The sequence below is a fragment of the Protomyctophum parallelum genome (genome assembly GCF_964188405.1).
Source record: "Protomyctophum parallelum genome assembly, chromosome: 18".
In the NCBI taxonomy this organism is placed as follows: domain Eukaryota; kingdom Metazoa; phylum Chordata; class Actinopteri; order Myctophiformes; family Myctophidae; genus Protomyctophum; species Protomyctophum parallelum.
Genome location: NC_139716.1, coordinates 22,520,275 through 22,540,726, shown reverse-complemented (window position 1 = coordinate 22,540,726; position 20,452 = coordinate 22,520,275). Strand labels below are relative to the sequence as shown.

The following is a 20,452-nucleotide window of genomic DNA, read 5'->3' as shown; positions in this document are numbered from 1 at the left end:
CATGCACATGTGTGTCTGTGTGGATTGAGCCAACGTCAATCCCATTTCAGCATGTGTCACTAGTATTGCGGTGCAAATTGGGGAAACATTTCCAAATTATGAAAAATTGATCCACTATTAAATGCATTTCTCATTCGTGAAATTACTATGTGACAATGTCACTGCACTGTCTAATACAACTTTTCCCTTTCAGCTGGCTCTAGCAGGCATCTGACAATCTCAAATGGACAACAACTAACTGAAAACAAAGAGAATCTTACATAGCACACATTCACACACCGATGCCAGAGGAAACCATGCAAGGCACCAACCTGCACATTTGGAGCAATTAGGGGTTCAGAGTCTTGCTCAAGGACACTTCGACACTAACTCTGGGGGAGCCCGTGTTCAAACTGGGAACCTTGCGGTTTCCATCCGGTCACTCTACCCCTGAGCCACTGCCGCCCAAAAACTTTGACTTTCCCAGTTTACGAGCTTATAGACACTAGTCCTCGCCTCACACATATCTGTTGCACCTTCCATTTTGCACAGCAGCGTGATCGTTCTTAGAAAGAGCCTACAGAACCAACGAAAGATTGCATGTTTTACTTTTACAATTTAGGCATTTATCAGACGCTCTTAATCCAGAGAGATTTACATTAAGCGAGAACAAAAGCATGGCAATACATCACATAGATAAAAAGCAGTTATCATGAACCAAGCTAAGAATGTAACAGTTGAATATCTATATAATGAAACTATACATATAAGCTATACTACACTATACTATACTATACTATAAAGTGCTATGACTACATAAAATGCAATTCTAGTGCTGTCTACGTTACATGCTATAAGTCTGTATAAAATACTATTCAAGTCTACATAAAGTGCTATCTAAGGGGCTAGGGCAAGTGCTACGGGCCATGATGGAGTCTGAAAAGGTGGGTTTTCAGGCTACGGCGGAAGATTGGGAGTGAGATTGCAGTTCTGATTGTAATGGGAAGTGCCATTTTACACCATCTTTTGCCTCAGCACACACACAAAATAGAGAACCAAATGTTTCATTCAGCCAAGTCATTCCCTCCTGATAGTGACAGGAGGTCAAGTAAGATAAAGATAGACACTTTTAACAGACTGGGAAGTATGTGTCTTCTGTACTAGATCCACACCACCTCCATCACGGCCACTCTCTCTCTCCCTCTCCCTCTCTCCCCCCTCCCTCATTCTCTCTCTCCCTCTCTCGTGGAAACAATTTTTAAAACTGTCATAGTTTAATTGAAATTCCATCACTTGTGTGGCTGCTATTGTGGAATAATTTGATAATGCCGTGTGACATGAATGCACAGCGCATGAAGGCCGCCAGGCTTTTATTTCCTCATTCAGGCAGGGTTATTCAAATGAATAAACCCTGCCACAAAAAAATAAAATAAATTGATGTTTGGGTGAAACACAATTGAGTCCTTAAATACCGCGGCACCTATTCAGCAATGCTGGCTCCCTCATATCTATCTAGTCAATATTTGCTACTGGAGTTACATGTCTCAGTTGCTCCCCTCCGCCTCCCATTGCAGTGGTTCTTCTGAAATTCTTTCCAGGGCCTATCAGTGACCGGTGTTCAGTTGCTAGGAGGGGTTACAGCTAGGGCGGGGAGCTGGGGTGGCGTGGGGGGGTGACGACCCACAATGGAGGTCAAGGGCAGAGATTCCACTCGCCTGCCAGCGCCACTGACCCTATTTTCCAAATCCAAAGCGGTGTCCTTCCCCACCTCCACGCCCATGTCTTCACAACTGGCTACAGGCATTTGACATCCATCATAACTCCTGAAACTCAATCTGCATGCAAAGAACAGCTGCGCAAGAGCAGCAGTTGTGCAACTGCTGCCCCCCCCAACTCACCTCTTAGCAATTTTCGAACACCTCAGTAATCTCTCAGCCTCTTAGTCTATAGCCGATGCTTATGGCACACTGAAATGTACTGCTAAACGTGCTGCTGGGCTGACAGTATGCTGAACGTCAGTGCAACTGTGTTACGCCAGACATAAAGATATGTTGAATGAAATCAAAGATTGTGGAACAATGTGCTACAGTCAACTCCCCCCCCCCCCCCCCCCCCCCACACACACACTCCCCCCCTCCCCCCCCCCCCCCCCCAACACCACCACACATACCCGTGCGAGCGCAAAATAGGCCTAGCTACCTTCTTATGATAAGATTAATTACAAGAAATAAAGATGAACAAAGATAGTTTTGTCTACATGAAAAGGTACAGACGGAAAGATTATGGGAGAGAGAGGGAGGGAGAGATAGGGGGCCAGGGATAGATAGAGAGCGAGAGAGGGGGAATGAGGGATTGAGAAGAGGGAAGAGAGGAGTGAGAGATAGATAGATAGAGAGAGAGAGCGAATATAAACAAGAGTGAACAAGCTTGGATATCCCTGCACACCCCTCCCTGCAAAACAATATTTATGGCTCAGCTCTGTGCCCTGACAGGGTGATGGACAGTAGAGGTGATTTTGCCTGGGCGTGAAAATAGGCTTCTTATTACTCAGACCCAGTGGTAACTTGAATATCAATAAAAGAAGAAAGGAAGAAAATGCTACCATTCCCCTATGTGTAAAGGCAATGCCCCGTAGCGGTGGTTTTTATCAAGCAACCCACCCTTGACGCTGGGTTCTGCAGTACTAGAGGTTATGGGAGGAAATGCTTGCCAAGTAAATAAGTGAGTGAAGTGATTGAACAGAGGGACTAGAGAGAAAAGGGGAAAAGAACATACACAACATGGTGGGACTGAGGCCAAAGCACACCAAGGGTAAAGTCATGATCACTTCATTATGTTGCGGTGCTTGCTCAGTGTTCTGCGAAGTCAAACCGTTTTCTCATTTGTCACATCGCATCAAGCCGGTCTCTGTGAAGCGAGGCTGGGAATCGGTGGGGGGGCCCCCTTGACGCAGAAGCACAGACACTCATTTATCAACGTATGGTCGCGACAGTAACATGTGCACATGTGCTGCAAAAAACATGCGTGTCGGCGGACACATGCGTGTCCAAACGCACTGCCCCATGTGTGCGTGCCTGTGTGGCGATGCAAGATGCCGCTGTGTATGGTCGAAATGTCCCGTGAAACCCGCGGCCCTGCCCTCTCTCTATTTTGTGCCCTCAACTCGTCTCCTACTTTCTTGGCCATACATAGCGGTGCCGCTGTGATTTTCGAAATGACCCTCTGTAAGTCAAACTTCCCCCACCCAGTCTGCTAGCCTGCCGGCTGTCCGCTCCGCCTGCCAGTGGGTAGTTGTTAAAGCCCGACGCTGGTGCAAAATAAGCTAGATTACACCCACTGGATTACAGAGGGCTGTCTGCTGCAAGGGGGAGGAGGAGGAGGGGGGTGGAGGTGATTGCTAACAGATCTAGTGGCATGCCATCTCCAGTCCCAACGCCTCGGCGCCCGATAATTGCGAACCCTGTGTTTACGTATCCGTTTTTATAATGTAAGTGTTGATTTCTCATTCCAGTCTCGTAATGGGGGCCATACCCTTAGCATAACTTTAAGCAGTGCTCATACGTGCACACACAGACACGCGCACTCGCCACAAGCAAGCAAAAGTCGTGTCTCATTACCCACTTTTTTCCCCCATTTTCTTTTTTAAATAGACTGGTGAGTCAGCATGTGGTCAGACAATGGCATTGTGGTACAATGCCCATAAGAGTGCTTGATTTGTGCTGGACAAGGATGAGGAACAACTGAAAGCTTCTTCAGTCCTGACTCCTCACGCGTCAGTTACTTGAGCTGTATACGCAACGCAATATCTCCACTCACGCGCTTGAGCGATCAATAACACCACCTAGTACTCAGGGTAAATATAATAACAGAAAGTAATGGAGATCTGAATTACATTGTTGACTTTTCCCTGAATTTCCACCTCGAAATACCCCAGTGCTTTGTGCGCGGCCAGACACTGCAAAAATGCAGGATATGATTTCAGACTGCTGTGCTTGAGGCACCAAATAAAATAAAAAGGGGAAAAATAGAAAAAAGGTTTAGCGAGCTGAACAGGAAAAAAAAGGCCAGACTCAGATCATATATAGGCTGTATCTTAACCCCGACAGCTTTTCATAGGCCAATGGCTCTCAAGTTATTGACTTTAGTAGTGTCACCTTCACAGATGAGCACACACACTAGACAGCTGAACTCCCTTCCCCTATTTCAAGGTGCTAGAATATTCTATTTGAGAGATATAACAAGACTCTTCCCATATGCCTTCATAAAGGTCAGCGAGTCGGGGATGAGGTTTTGAGAAAAGAGACGGTCGCTTCAGCACCTCTTTTCAAAGAAAACGAGCCACTTCACGCTCATCAGCGCTCTGTGGATAGAAGCACTTAAACCGTGCACCAAGTCAGTGCATATTCATTTTGTCTCTTTTTGAGTGCTGCCGTCGCAAACAGCAAAATTGGAAATCGAACAGGCAGTGGCAGCGTTAATTGCGCCGTGCCAAAAATGGGCAAGTGCTAATTGCCTGAGCTGGAAACTGTAAAACATGCAAGACAGACAGTGGAGCTGCTGGGGTGAGCTCTCTGGGACTGCTTACTATGGCCGTAAACTGGGAATCGCTTGAGCAAACACACACATGCACACAAATTGGCCTTTGCAGGCACAGGCAGTTAAATGCACACCACACAGACTCTACGCCAGTGGTTCTCAAGCATTTTCATGTCTAGGTCTAGGACCCCCAAATGTATTTGGCCTCGGACAAAAGGTTTTGTGCCAGGGCGCCCCATATACAGTAAGATTTGTTTTGTAAAGAATTCCCAAGATATATAAAATATATTTCAAAAATATCTTCGAATAGCTCAAGTATAGCCGGACCCCACAATGAGAACCACTGGTGCGCATGCACGCACGCACGCGCACACACACACACACACACACACACACACACAACACACACACACACACACACACACACACACACACACACACACACACACAGACACACGTGCACACACACACACACACACGTTATCCTCAATCACAGCCCTCTGATTTGTCCCTGGAAGCAGCACACTGTACACAGCCTTGCTGAACAGCTAAAACAAAACAATTTGCAGAAACTGAAATTAAGACTTAATATTCTAAAAACAATTACAAATCATAGGCCTACCTATAGACTACAGGGCATAGTAGACTACATGCTTTTGAGAAACTAAACAAATTACATGTATGACCAATAAAGTGCTTATTTATGTATTCGTTTGTATGTATTTTTTGCATTGCCATGGCTGTGTCGTCTCTACTGCATTCCTGCTGACTCGCTGAAGGGAGTGAAGTCCCCTAGTGGCCTAACGGGTGCACTGAATGAGCACAGGTGATGTGCGCAGAATAATAGCCCCACACACACACACACACACACACACACACAAGACACACACACACACACACACACACACACACACACAAGACACACACACACACACACACACACACACACACACACACACACACACACACACACACACACACACACGAAAACCCGTAACCCTTGTCTGTCCATCATGTTTAAGAACCGTTTGTTTTGAGACTTTGCTGTAGTGTGTGTGTGTGTGTGTGTGTGTGTGTGTGTGTGTGTGTGTGTGTGTGTGTGTGTGTGTGTGTGTGTGTGTGTGTGTGTGTGTGTGTACTTTGCAGAGCTTTATTATTCAAAGAGCTGCCAACATTCAAGCCCTTGCCTTGGCTGACTATCGGAGCCACAAAAAAAGTGTTCCAAAAATAAAGCAGATAAGATGAGGGTCTGACTGTGGAGAGTTTATGGAATGCAGTTTGAGAACCTGACAGTGGACTCGTTCAGCATAACTTCTAGTCGACATGCCGATTTAGTCCAATTTTAGTAGCCTACAGGGGTGTCAAATTAATGTGTTTTCACTGGACTAGCTACTTCAATTTCATATAGCGCCTATTATCTTTTATGTATTCGTTTAAGTTAATGTGTTAAAAACCTAATGTATTTGTACCGTGTTTAAATACAAAATATAATTTCTATAATTTTCGCTGTTTTTCTTATAGGAACGCATATATGCCTCAGACCTCTCACTAAATAAAATGGCCCTCAAATTAAATGATGCCAGCTGCTCAAACACTATACATTTTATCCAGAATACACACACGCACGCGCGCGCACACCCCCACACACACACACGAAAACAAAGAAATTTAAAGATAATTGAGGTTTCCCTAATGAATTGCTTAGAGGCGACACAAAGGTTGCGTTGCTCTATAACTCAAATTACGCATAGGTCTGAATGAATAGACCAAATGGAAAAAAAATGCCAATTGCCAATAAATAATATATCGCTCGGGTCCTCAAGACACGTACGATCGTAGTTCCTAATAATTCGGACAATATGCTTCACATGTTGTGCCACATTCACAATCACAACAACTTACTTCAATCACAGCCCAGCTGCGAGCACGAGTTCTGAAATCACTGCGGCAGGCATGCAGGGACTTTCTGTCTGTTGTGTCTGTCAGTGTCATGGCCAGATATGTCAGTGACATTATAAAGGTCCTCTCTTCTCTTACCTTATCACCATGTTTGCGTTCAGTCTTTAAACTCGGGTCTCTCCCGTTGTCATCAGAACAGCCGCGAGGTTTTACATCCAGAGAAATTACAGTCAAAAAAGTCCGAGGAATAAAATCCGTCTGTCTGTCTGTACGCACGGCACGCACGTCTCTCTCTTTCTCACGCGTCGCTCTCTCTCTCTCTTTCCCCCGTCTTCTCGCTCTTATTTCGACTCTTTCCTTTGAGTTCTTGCCGCTCTTCTTTGTGAATAAAACAATGTTCTTCTCCGGATGGGTGAAGAGAAGAGGCGCGCAGCGCACCGCGCGACAGCGGTCGAGAGTAAAAAGCAGCGCCGTCTGTTGTAAGCCTATGTATCTCTCTGGTATTTTTTTTTTTACAAAATAAACTTTTTATGAGCCAATGAAAATAGCTGGTTTGTGAAAATTCTTCTGCCTGAATATGACATGCAGCGTCATATGCTTATGTCACTTTACAGTATAGTAGAGGGTCATGCCAAATAGCACTGAAAGCAGTCTTACTCCAATTGGCCAAAGGGGGGCGCTATTGCAATTTTTTGAAAATGAAACAGTCATTTTGAACAGTCAATTTGAACAGTCATAACTCATGCTTTGTTTGGCTAAAAGTCATGGCACTTGTTTCATACACGCCGCGCGCGCACACACACACACACACACACACACACACACACACACACACGCACACACACACACACACACACAAAACTCCCTCAATTCCAGATCAACTTTCCCTGTGTGAGAGAGAGAGTCACTCAGTCCACTGACTAAAGGAATGTGCACTTGGACACGACGGACTGTTTTAGACAGAGGCAAAATATGAGTAGCAGCGTAATTACTCTCAGATGGTGCCTAAAAATGTCTGCGAAAAGCAGGGTTTTTAGGGTCTGTCTGTGTGAAATGTGTGGTCTGTTTGTCTGTCTGTGTGTGTGTTTTATCTTGCAGCTGAGTGTGTATATCGTGAAAAGAGGAGTTAACAGAACTGTATTTTGCCCGTAAACCTCAAGTTTAGCGGGCATATACATGTAATATACAGGTGTGATGGTACAATTCGGGAGTTAACGGGAGTTTCCTGTAATATACACATCCGTATTCCAAGCTTTTTGCACAGTGTAAGCAATATTCATATACATGAATGAGATAGTTGATGTGTGAGGAGATAGAGAGCGAGAGACAGGGAGAGAGCGAGAGCTTTTTCTGTTGTTGAAAGCTAACCAAAGTTGCCAAACTACAAGGACCAATGTGTTCAGCCTATGTAATCCCACTGTATAACTCACAGTGACTTAAATAAATTATAATTTAAAATCAGACAGACAGTCAGTCAGTTGCACGGGGCCTCGGTCACACGCCTTTGAGACAAACAGGTATACCACCACCACATATCAGAGGCGTGCGTAACTGCGTATCTACAATAAGGCCTGTCCAAATCCATTTCTGCCTGGCCAAAATCCATACACCGAAAAAACAAGACCTGAGAACTATTAGTGGACAGCGGATGGGCCGTTGCGTGTATAGAGCGCGACCCTTAATCGCCCATTCGAATGCAAATGCAGGCCTTTCAGCCTTTGTATCCTATACTGTCTGGCAGGTATATCTCTTTGAAAACCTACTGATTGAGTGCAGGGGGACGACAATTAACACATCTTGCCTGCCCAAAATGTAATTCCTGGAAACGCCACATGCCACATATGCACCACACATCGTCAAGTGCATGTCTGCAAACTCTGATTCAGGGCTGGGGAAAAGACCAACTGAAACTAATGGCCCGGGGCAACACACAAGTGTGAACGAGGCAGTGTTTTGAGAAGAGTTGCCTTTTGTGGCATCAACCCAAAGCTTCTGATGAACAGCCATGCCCTGCAGACACAAACATCTAGCATCTAACAATGGCACATTGAGAGACAGAGAACTCCTTCACATCAGCAGGTCTGTTTTCTAATCTAAACCCGCACTGCTCTAACATGTCATGTATCTGATTGAGTGAGTGGCTGCAGCAGTGATTTATATACCCGCACATCGCATCTGATACCATTTTCTAAGGGCAGAAATTTTATCCGCCAGCCGAATATAGATTTATAGGCCAAACGAAAGTTTTTTTTTTCTAACAATGAACAATGGGGAAATGTGATGAAAATGATTGTTATGTGAACTAATGCCCATAGGCCACGGGGGAAACGCATTGCTTGTGGGAGAGTGATAGACAGCTGTGACGTCTAGAGGACTGAAATGTCTTTCATTTCTTATGGATATTTGTAAAATATTATTATTAACCATTTAAACCTGTATGTATATAGCACATCAGGAGCACATCAGGAGCAATTAGGGGTTATGGGTGCTCAAGGACACTTCGACACTCTGGGAGAGCCCGGGTTTGAGCTGGCAACCTTGTGGTTACCATCCAGCCACTCTACCCCTGAGCCACCTGTCTAAATACTTCCTTAATGTAAACGAAGTCCACACCCACAACACCAGAGGGAGTGCAACAAACCATGTACAACCCAGATTCGGCACAAACAAGGGACTAAATTATTTTCGCTCCTATGCCACCAAAATGTGGAACGCCCTGCCAACAGTCATTAAGACATGTGAATCCCTTGACTCCTTCAAAACCGCTCTCAAAGGGCACCTACGGACGGCTGCAATTCAAAACTGGCCCCTGTAAAATCGGAATCCCCCCCCCCACCGCCCCCCCCCCCCCCCTTTTCCCCTCACTGTATATGTATCTTTTCCCTTTTTGCTTCCTATATGATGAATTCCTGTTCTGTTCTTTAACTATATAGAAGTCTCTATTTGTATGTCTCTAAATGTTTAATGAATTGAACAATGTGGACCCTTTTGTAAACAAGTGTAATGCTTAATTGGGTCGTCCACTCACAGTTAACAGTCTTTGTATTGAGTTTGTTCTTGAAATGTACTGTAATTCTGCAAACTGTTAATAAATATTTCAATCAATCAATCAATGACTACAGTAGGTGGTATTTCACGATGTTCTGTAATGTCTGCGTTTGTTCTTCGAATGCAACTGGATCAGATTAGATTGACTTTTCTTTCTCCGGGTCAAACGTTGTGCTCTCATATTCCTGGCACTGACCGAGGTGGAAAAACAGCAGCACTTCTTGTTGATAAATGGGGGCACGGGGGGGGGGGGATCTATCAAGGGGCTGGGCTATAGCTGCCTTGTTGGCCCATGACGGCTGAACATGAGGCGTCCAATGCCGTCCATAAACCAACAGTCCTTCAGTGCCATGGATCCAAGAGAATGTTCCATTTAGTGTATGTACAGTGGTTCTCAAATGTTTTAATTTCAATGACCCCGATAACTGTGAGAGTGTACTTGTAAATGGAGCAAAATGGACACTTACAGGTCCATTTGGTTCCATTTGTACATTCAGAGTTACACACCCGTATGCATATGCGGCGGGTGGATTTGACATTTGGCAAGACTATATTTTGTGTGGCGTGAGCCAGCATAACATTTGGGAAGGCATAGCCTAGCCTAGCCTTCATGAGCCAATATGCACATTAGCTGACTGTTTTGACCAGAATGGTCATCGGTACCTGGTGAATGGGAGAAGGAACATGTGTATGCTACTAGCCATTGGTACAGTATACTGCATCAGAGCTATGATTACTTTGAGGATTACTTTGCCTTGGGTATGTTTATACAAACATGAACACCAAAGAGACTCCGCCCACAAAGGGGTCATGTAAGGTGTACCGCTGCTAGACAGTCCCTATGCAAATATGATGGAAATTTAGCTAATGATGTTAAAAGGTCACAAGGCATCAATATGTATTTGTTCTTGATAAATTATGTACGCACAAATCTATTTGATGTGTGTGTGTGTGTGTGTGTGTGTGTGTGTGTGTGTGTGTGTGTGTGTGTGTGTGTGTGTGTGTGTGTGTCACATCATGAGTTCTATGGGGACTACAGATTGAACTTCACTGATTAGCTTTCAACAGTATGATTGTCAATAAGATTGGTCTCTATATTCATGCCATGGCCATTGGCCAGAGAATAATTGATTCTGATTGGCCGGAAGGCGTGCATTATTTTGAGATAACCACTCTCACTGATGTGGTCTCGTTCCTCCACTATAAGCTAAACCCTATTAGCATCATGCCTTATTCTTCGATAACGCACAGCTTGTCGTAGATTATCCCAGACATAATGTACAGTACACACACACACACACACACACACACACACACACACACACACACACACACACACACACACACACACACACACACACACACACACACACACACACACACACACACACACACACACACACACACACACACACACACACACCTCTTCGACAGTTATCATATTTATATACAGCAGTACTTTATGATGCCAGTTACTCTATGCAGCCATTCAATTTATAGATTTGAGGGAGCCTTTCTCTCTCTCTCTCTCTCTCTCTCTCTCTCTCTCTCAGGGAGAGATGTTTATCTCAGCAGAGACCAACGACCCCTGGAAGCTCCTCGTTGTTGTCATACTGTAGGTCAGTTTCAGGTTGTCCAAGCGGTGGATAAAAACACAGAAGGAGCAGGAATAGGAAAATCAATGTCCTTGTTTTTCCCAAGTTATGGAAGAGGTAGGTTATAAGTGATTCAGAGTAACGCTTTCTATGAAAATATGATCAGCTTAAACTGCATTTTGGTGCTCAATAGGTCACGGTCAGTTCCATATTATTAACTCAGTATGGGGAGTGTCAGTTGAGCTCTACTGATGTTTGTGGTTATATATTCAGTTGACTGTGGTGGTCCCCCAGGGGTCTGTACTTGGTACCTTTTTTCCCCCATACGAAAATAGACAATCTACAAGCTCACACAAATTTGCGTGCAACACACTGTGAGCTTACACATCTGCGATTTTAACCGAATGGTCGCCTATTTTCATTGAATGTTTGCCTATCATGACACATGGAATTGGGACAAGTGGTTAAGGGGGATTTTAGTTTTTCTTCCTTCCGTATTTAAACTTCAGAAAATCCCCTGCATGACACCAGTAACCCAGGGCTAACTGATCATTCTGCGCACAAAATGGTTACAACCTTGCATTTGATAGCTAAAGGGAGATGTGTAGTGTAAATGCATCACCATCAATTTTTTACTGTAGCCTGAGGTGCTGGAGTTCTCACCCCTGACAAGTCAATAGCACTTTACAAATGATTGCCTGTTAATGGCATCACTCTGGCGTCTGTGTGCCCTGCGACAACGCCGGTGCACTGAAGACGTGTCTGAGTCGGGAAAACAAAGACTGCTCTTTGACGTTCCTCATAAACATGCCCTGCGTTGAGAGACATTACCACCATCACCACCACCGCGACACCCCGCCCCGCCCCCCAGCCCAACCCTCCCGCCATCCTGATGAGGTAAACCATAAAATTAATTTCCCCCCATCAAGTGGGACTCGCACTCTTCGAGATAACAATCTCTCTTAAGCGGATCAATCTAATCCAACGTGTCGAGACGGACAGAGACTGACGTGTTTATGGATGCTGCCCAAGCAGGCAAGAAAGAGAGAGCAGGGTGAGAGAATGACAGAGAGAGAGAGAGAGAGAGTGAGAGAGAGAGAGAGAGAGAGAAGGGCTGTTCGCCGACGGCGACAAGTGCCAAGGTGATATTACACACAACATCTCCGAGGCACAAAAAAAAAGGTAAACCTAACACCCAACGGAGAAAACACCCAACCCCAAACCCCAGCCAAGACATCCAATACCTCCACGTCTCCTGGAGCATACAGTATGTCACACATGATGGACGGGCCAACCCGTCTCACATTCACACGCAATCAACATTTAGCCGAAACTGGAGGACGTAATGGTTACAGAGTGAGAGTTAATTGAAGACAAAAACAACAGAGGATCTTATGGCGACCGCGGTCAGATCGGTCGTACCTTCTGAGAGAAGGGAGTGAAAGTTTTAACTTTTGTACAGATTGGGGCAGAAGAGATTAAATGCAATCTATCAGCATGACGCCAGATGGCTGTGACCTAAAGCTTTCTACAATCCCTGACATCTAAAAAAACAAACATCTTTAGCTCCCTACATTGGCAAGTAAACAAAGACAGTCATGACATGAACCCATGGTAAAATTCTCCTCACGCCCCCCTGAAGGTATATCATTATGAAGCACCCTTTCTATTGTTGCAAGTGTCCCTGATAAGAGGTTACCAGGGACTCTGCGAGGCTTTACTATGAGGACAATCGGAACAGATTTTTTTTCCTCCCAATTATTAGCATGTGATACACTACTCGTAAGTGGTTGATTCTGTGCTGTTGTTACCGGTGCTGTAAGACCGCAGATTATATGTAACCATATCTCGCATTCTTTCCCGGGGAGTGCGTCACGTTGTCGAAAGTGAAAAAAGGCATCACAATGGGTGGAATACTGAGGGAGTGGAACCTGAACTCCCGTGAGACCTAATCAAGCTCCTCCTGTCACGGTATGCAGTGATTATTTGCGTAGTCATCTCCTCTGCGAGTGCTGAGTCATGTGTGGTCAATATCACCTTATTGCCTCACGTCAGTCAAGTGACGCAGCGCCGCGATCAAGGCCCGTTTTGATTGACTTCAACGTTTGGTACAGTATGTGATGAGATGAAAGCAGTCTGTGTCACAGAGAGATGACCTGGGCCCGGGTGTATTGGCATGCAGCATAGAAGAAAGAACCTCCCCCCACAGAGAGATAGAGAGAGAAAGACAAAGGGTGCCAGGAGAACTGGCAAGAGAGAATTCCTGACAGAAGCTGTCAATCTTTGACAGAGGCTCTCTGTGGAACCCAGCACAGGGACAGCTGACTAGCGAAACAGTGCAAATCTGCGTGTGTGTGTATGTGTGTGTGTGTGTGTGTGTGTGCGCATGCGTGAGTGTGCGTTTGTGTGCATGCTAGAGAGAAGAGATAGGGAGAGAGAGTATGGATCTGTGCCAAACGCACTGAGTGCCTGACAGGTTGGCACGGACACCACACTGCCTGTCATCACGGAACTGGAATCAAGAGGGGGCGGAGTCAAGATGACAGAGTGGAAATGAATGAGAGTGGGGTGTGAATGAGCGACACAGAGAGAGAGAGAGAGAGAGAGAGAGAGAGAGAGAGATAGAGATTGGTGGGGAGCATGGGAATCTTGCAGCAAAGCCTGTAGCTGCGGGGCGTCTGTGTTCTAACCTCTTGGTTTTCTTTCGTTTAACTCATTCACGGTGTCTCCGTGCCAAAACCATGCCCACCCCGTTTTGCGTTATCTGTCTCCATGTCTGGCTCTCTCGACCCGTCTTCCCTCATCCTGTCCGTTCTCATTACCCTCTGCATTCTTCTTATTATCCTTCCTCTTGGCCACCGCTCCAGCCCTGCTTGCTCGTTCACTTGTCCGTTCTCTGCCCCCCCCCCCCCTCTCTCTCTCTGTCTCTCTCACACACACACACACTTTCTTTCACAGGCCTAAAGCAGGTGTCGGGTGCTTGTGAGAACACTCTTGCCGTGGGCGACTGATCACAAGTATTGTTTGCCAGCTGGGCATCCATTGTACAGTTCAATGTTCAAAGGTGCATTCTCCAATCCTATCACCTACAGTACTCCACACACAGACAGGCACATATGTGCCAATAGGTACAGTACAGCGCACGCACGCACGCACGCACGCACGCACGCACGCACGCACGCACGCACGCACGCACGCACGCACGCACGCACGCACGCACACACACACGCACACACGCACACACGCACACACACACACACACACACACACACACACACACACAGTACGTCTGTCTGTCAGTCTGGCATGGTGAGTGGACAGTGACTCTTCGCTGACATTTACTGTAGTGGAGCAGACCTTCATCACTTTCACACCCCCAACGTCCTTCCAATGTCACCGTGCTGCACAGGAGGAGGAGCAGCGGCACGGTGTAATTGATGGGGGGAGTGTTAATCTAAAGTCAAACACAGGCTGAGTGGAAGAGTTCCTTGGAGAGCAGAAGAGTGTCACACGGGTCTATACTAAAGAAGCAGAGCTGCAGTATATATAGGCCCTATATGGAGTCAAACACTTTGTTACAAACACATATAACAAAAATATATACAGTTATACCGTATGATCTATTATTAGTGCTGTGAATCAAAGTTAGTTTCTTTCTGTCATTATGTTTTTATCTCCTGGTTTCATTTTTCTTTTTTTCCCCAGTATAATTTATTTGCATTATAGTGTTCAATCTTCAGTTTATTTTAATGAAAAAGAATACCATTATATTTGTTGGATACCAATCATACTAAATAATGATTGTGTTATTATTATTATTATTACCCATATTATTATTATTATTATTATTATTATTATTATTATTGTGTTATAAGATATGCCACCCTTCCACCATGCATGGTGTACAACTGACTCTATAGACCTTGGCTATCTGTTTATTTGTCACATTTATGAATACCAGTAGCTGACAGGAAATACACTTCTTGCACCCAGGCTGTTCCCTAGCAACACAATTCCACTGACTGAAGGTGTATTGTGCTTGCAGTTTGCTGCCCCCTGTAGGCTGCCTTCATATTTCCCTCTCCTGTTTCCCCATAGAGGACTCATGCATGGCCTTACTGATGGCAGAAACCCTGCATCTCCATATTTCTACTTCCAAATCAATGCCCTACTTCATCATACTACGTACAACACCGCTTCCCAAACACTGGCTCGAGAAACATTTTCAGGTCGCAGACATTTGTATGGGTCCCTTTATTTTTTGTTCCCTACATTTAGTTTTTGATCATTATTATTTAAAAATATATAACCAAATCATGTAGCTTTCACTACTTTTGCATTTTAGTTAGCTTGTGTTTGATTAAGTTTGATCTTCAGTTATTTGTCACCTATAGTTTGTCCTTTGATCATAATTTGTAAAACAATTGTCACAGAGCCGTAGGGGCGAAGGTTTAGTATGTTTGGTTAATTCTGTTTTCGCCTGTGTATTTTTAGTTTAGGTAAAATGGTAAATGGTGCATTTATATAGCACCTTTATCCAAGGCGCTTTATATAGATTGTGCATTACATTCACCCATTCACACATACATTCATACACCGATGGCAGCGGAAACCCTGCAAGGCACCAATCAGGAGCAATTAGGGGTTCAGTGTCTTGCTCAATGACACTTCGACACTAACTCTGGGGGAGCCCGGGTTCAACCTTGCGCTTACCATCCAACCACTCTACCCCTGAGCCACCGCCACCCCTAGGTAAGTAGGTTCAGCAGTCTTTTTGTTGTTTCTTTTTGGTTAGGGCTTAATTCAGGGCTTAGTATAGGCTATTTTAAATCATTGTAACCTTCAATTCTATCTGCGAAAATCTTCATATTAAAACGGCTGTGCTTAAGTAATAAAACATTTCAGTTTTTAATTCAGTTCTTCCATGTTTATGTTGCTACTCTATACCCCTAGACAAATGGTCGTATAACACCATTGCAATCAAAACTGCAGACTTGGTTAAGAGAAATCAGGCCTTTCCATCATCAGCCAACTAGTGCTTTTACTAGCTATAGCAACATATGTGTCGGTTGCAGGGTGATCTCAACAGAGGACACAGTACTGTAGCTCGTGTTTGCATTGACAACGTCAACATGGGACAGAGAATGCCATGAACATATCAGAGGGAAGCCAGACAGGAGGTGGTGAGAGGAGAAAGAGGAGAGAGGAGCAAGGTGCCTCGTTCACGGGCTCTGGGGTTTATGAGATGGTTCCCAGCTGTCACTCCGGGCAGTGAATCTGCGGAGCCGTAATGTCTTAATTGTTTCAAATTAAACGCTCGTAAAATGGCAAAGGAAATTAGTTTTTCCTCTCTCCGGCTAATCCAAAGCGGCCCCCTCAACTTACATCTGGGCCCAATATATATATATATATATATATATTCCTTTTATAGGTTCTGAACTGTAATCTTGTCAGAGTGCTGAGTGGCATTTCTCTGCACACGCACAGCCCTCTTTCTCCCAAACACGCGCGCGCACACACACACACCACACCCCCACACCCACACCCACACCCACCCCCACACCCACACACACACACACACACACACACACACACACACACACACACACACACACACACACACACACAGTGAGGACGTGAACATTTTCGGACAACACTGGAAGTGGCCGAAACAAAGCAGAAAAATTGTCTAGAAATTAGGACGTCTACAAACTCACAACACAATGTGATGTATTGTGAGCTTGTCGATCTGTGATTTTTGGTGCACGACAAGCATTAATCAGGCATAGTTCTAACCCTAATACACAAACCTGTCCTCTAATTGCCTATACTACTAATCCTAATCAGAACATGAATCTTTTCCCAATTGTAAATCTAACCCCCAAAAAATCTTTTAACCATAAAACATCACTTTTCCTTGTGAGAACCAGGAAAATGCTCCTCACAAAGTGTCTATTTCTCATAGAGATGTATTTGTCGCGACATTTGTCCCTCATAAATGCCTAAATAAATATAGTCGCACGCACACACACACACACACACACACACACACACACACATCTTTTTTTCCCCCTTCCGTGCTGTCTCTTTGTGTGTCAGTGCAGAGGCTTATCATAATAAACAGTCTAAATATCCCATGGGGATTCGCACATTTAGTCCACCACCCCCTCCCTCAGGCGCTCCCCAGTCTCAGCTCATTCCACAGCACACATTCAAATCACTCAACCAGCTAAAGCGCCCTGGATGACATCAGCCTTGCTGTCAGACACACACACACACACAAACAAATACAAACACAAACACAAACATGCACACACGCAACACTAACACAATCCGTAGACACTCACGCTCAACTCACACATCAAGCAGAATGTATGCCTGAATATATGCATTGTATGTATGCACATTCCTATTGTACACATGTGTGCACGTGCGTGCGCACACACACGTGCACGCACGCACATGCACGTGTACTCTCTCACACACACGCATGCGCACACACGCATGCATACACGCACACACACACGCACACACACACACACCCTTCCTTCCCCAATGTCACTGAGAGAAATTGCCGTGCATACCCACGCCATGTATTATATTTATTGCAAGATTACGCATCCATTTTGCACATCTGTGCATTCTGTGTGCATAACGTGTGACAATGCCACTTAATTACAATTCCCCAGCCCGAAAATCGAATCTCCCATTAGATCCTGTTAACTTGACATCTCTCCTTCTATTCCCATATAAATATCAGCTCAAAGCGGATTCCGCTGCCGCGACAGTCGAAATGCGGCAGCAAATTACGATCCATTAGATCTGTGAAGAGAAGTATTGTAGCGGGAGGGCGTACGGTAAGGTGGGTGAGGGGTAGGTGTTTGGGGATGGGGGGGGTGGGGCGGGGGGGTGCTGTCACCTCTCCACTTGGACCTGGAGACTGATTGAAAATGGTGCGTGTCTCAATGCATGCACGAGATTGCAGAATGAGATTCTCTCATTCTTCCCAATGAATACCAATTGGAGAAAAGAGTCAAGATACTTTTCTGGAAGGCTTTCTGAAGCTATACTGCCACAGCTCATGCCATTACAGTGGTATTTGAGGTAAAAGTTTGGACTGGGGAGATCTGAGAAGAAAGTATGTCTCTTTATAATACAGGACCTATTGTGGTGGGTCAGACTGGTGGTGGTAGAGTTCTATTAGACACTATCTACGGCTGCTTCACTCAAATGTTGAAATCAATTAGAGATCTTTCAATTCATGGTTGCTGTTGCATAATGAATCGGTGCTATATACTAATGCGATAAAAAATACATTTCTTTCTTTCACATACTGGAGGTTTGTGTTTTGACAACCCTGACATGTATTATCCAAGAGGTCTATGCAACATGTCTGGGTTAGATAAATACTGTCAAAGACCATTACCCCAGGAAACAAACTTACCCACTTATAACTATAGTTACCTATAAAATGTGTAGGAAGTTACTTAGTTGTATTGGCATATTGGCAGCAGACATTGGCATACTTTAGATATCATCCCACAACTGCTTCCAAAAAGCCACTTAATTTACACCGACAGTGAACAATATGACACCAAAAGAGAGGTGCACTGAGAACTGCTGGAGGGCAGGGTGTAATATTGAAAATGAGCACACATTTGTGCAACCACTGCAGTGTAGCCTACTCTCCACTCTTGCATTCCAAAGTCCATCTCTTCCACTTCTTTGTGCTCTTCTCTCGTCCTGTGTGTTGTAGCACTGCTAATGCAATAGAGCATTCTCCATCTACTGCCATGATGCTTCACTTCCCAACCTCTCCCCTCTTAATCTGTACTTTCTCTTCTTTAATTTCCATGTCGCTCCTCTCTCCTCTCTTCTTTGTTCTCCTACTCCACTATACCCTCTCTTCTCCTCCTCCTCCTCAGCTCTCATATGCCATTTTGCAAGCAGCAGCACTGTACTCTTGTCCTCATCTATCATATTTTCATCTGAACAAACCACACACACACACACACACACACACACACACACACACACACACACACTGTCAGGGCTGATGTCACGCCTACCTAGTGGTGACGTCATCCCATCCTTTTATAAGGCACTTCGCCAGCACAAGTTCTCTGTCCGATTATCATTTCATAAATAGTCAGTTTGAGAATCTAAAATAAGCCTTGCAACTTAAGCTTCCTTAACTTGCCCATTTAGCCAAAGATATCGCCAAAGACCTAACTCCCAATTATACCGACGGGTCAGCACTTTCCGCTCCTGTGACGAAGAACCTCTACCATCCTTACACACACACACACACACACACACACACACACACACACACACACACACACACACACACACACACACACACACACACACACACACACACACACACACACACACACACACACACACACACACACACACACACACACACACACACACACTTTACTCCCTCGTGTGTTCCATGCCATATACCCGCTTGCATCTTTCTCTCTGTGTCTGTGTCTCTTTCTCTACTATTTAAGCACTTTTTTACCTTCACTATCAACTCATTACTGCTTTCACCTTGTCACCGTCACATTTTCATTCCTCTTCCACGCTCTACTGTCTTTGTTTTTTGAGGGGAGCTAGCCCCTACAACGTCTGGATTCCGGAAATTAGTCATAATATGACTAATTTGACTAATATGGCAGCCAAGTCTATGAACCTTTAATGATAAAAACACCATCCCACTTGACGTCACGTGGCAGCTAAGTCTATGGACTTTTAATGATGTAAAAAAAACAGCACCCGACATGACATCATGTGGCAGCCAAGTCTATGGACTACTAAACAAACAGTACGATGTTTGTTTAAAGAAGTGACCACATTAACCCTAATAGTCCCCATGTTGTGCATGACATAACAAGCGACAAAGCATTCTAACACTGTAGCGCACCTACAAGCTCACAACGTATCACGATACAACACGTTGTGTGCTTGTAGATTGCCTGTTTTCTCCATTTGCCGTGCGGAAAAGTAAGCTATATGTCTTATAAAATTAAACAATTTGAATTCTGCTGTGTAGCTCCTACTTTCCCATGAATATGCAAGCACACATTGTGGTGTTTTTGTCCCCGTCATTTCCGATGATTTATCTGCCATTACGTGATGTTTTACCTCAAGCCTCAGTGTGCTCCCTGCCCATCTCTCTCACTCTCTCCCTCTCGCTTGTCCCCTTCCTCAGCTGTGTTTTGTGGCCTTTCGCTCCATGCACATCTAAATGGCTAGGGTGTAATCCACTGGCTAATCTGCTGACAGCCTGTGTGACAAGGCATTAGCACCATGTCACTGCCTCCAGCATACAGTCCGTGTGTGCGTGCGTTTGTGCATGTGCATGTTTGTGGGAGTGTGGGTGC

At 44.9% G+C, this 20,452-nt stretch overlaps 1 protein-coding gene across 22 annotated transcripts in view; it reads right to left on the bottom strand.

Moving 5' to 3' along the window:
* Nucleotides 1-20,452, bottom strand: part of LOC310875778 (receptor-type tyrosine-protein phosphatase delta) — a 337,144-nt gene that overhangs the window by 188,187 nt on the left and 128,505 nt on the right. The window contains exon 1 of one of the 22 annotated variants that reach the window (XM_083789134.1): nucleotides 6,553-6,910. The exons of 20 other annotated variants lie outside the window; for them this stretch is intronic. The gene's annotated coding sequence lies outside the window, so the exon portion shown is untranslated. Of the gene's footprint in view, nucleotides 1-6,417; nucleotides 6,523-6,552; nucleotides 6,911-20,452 lie in introns of those variants that run through there. One more of the 22 variants, XM_083789138.1, reaches the window with a different exon arrangement.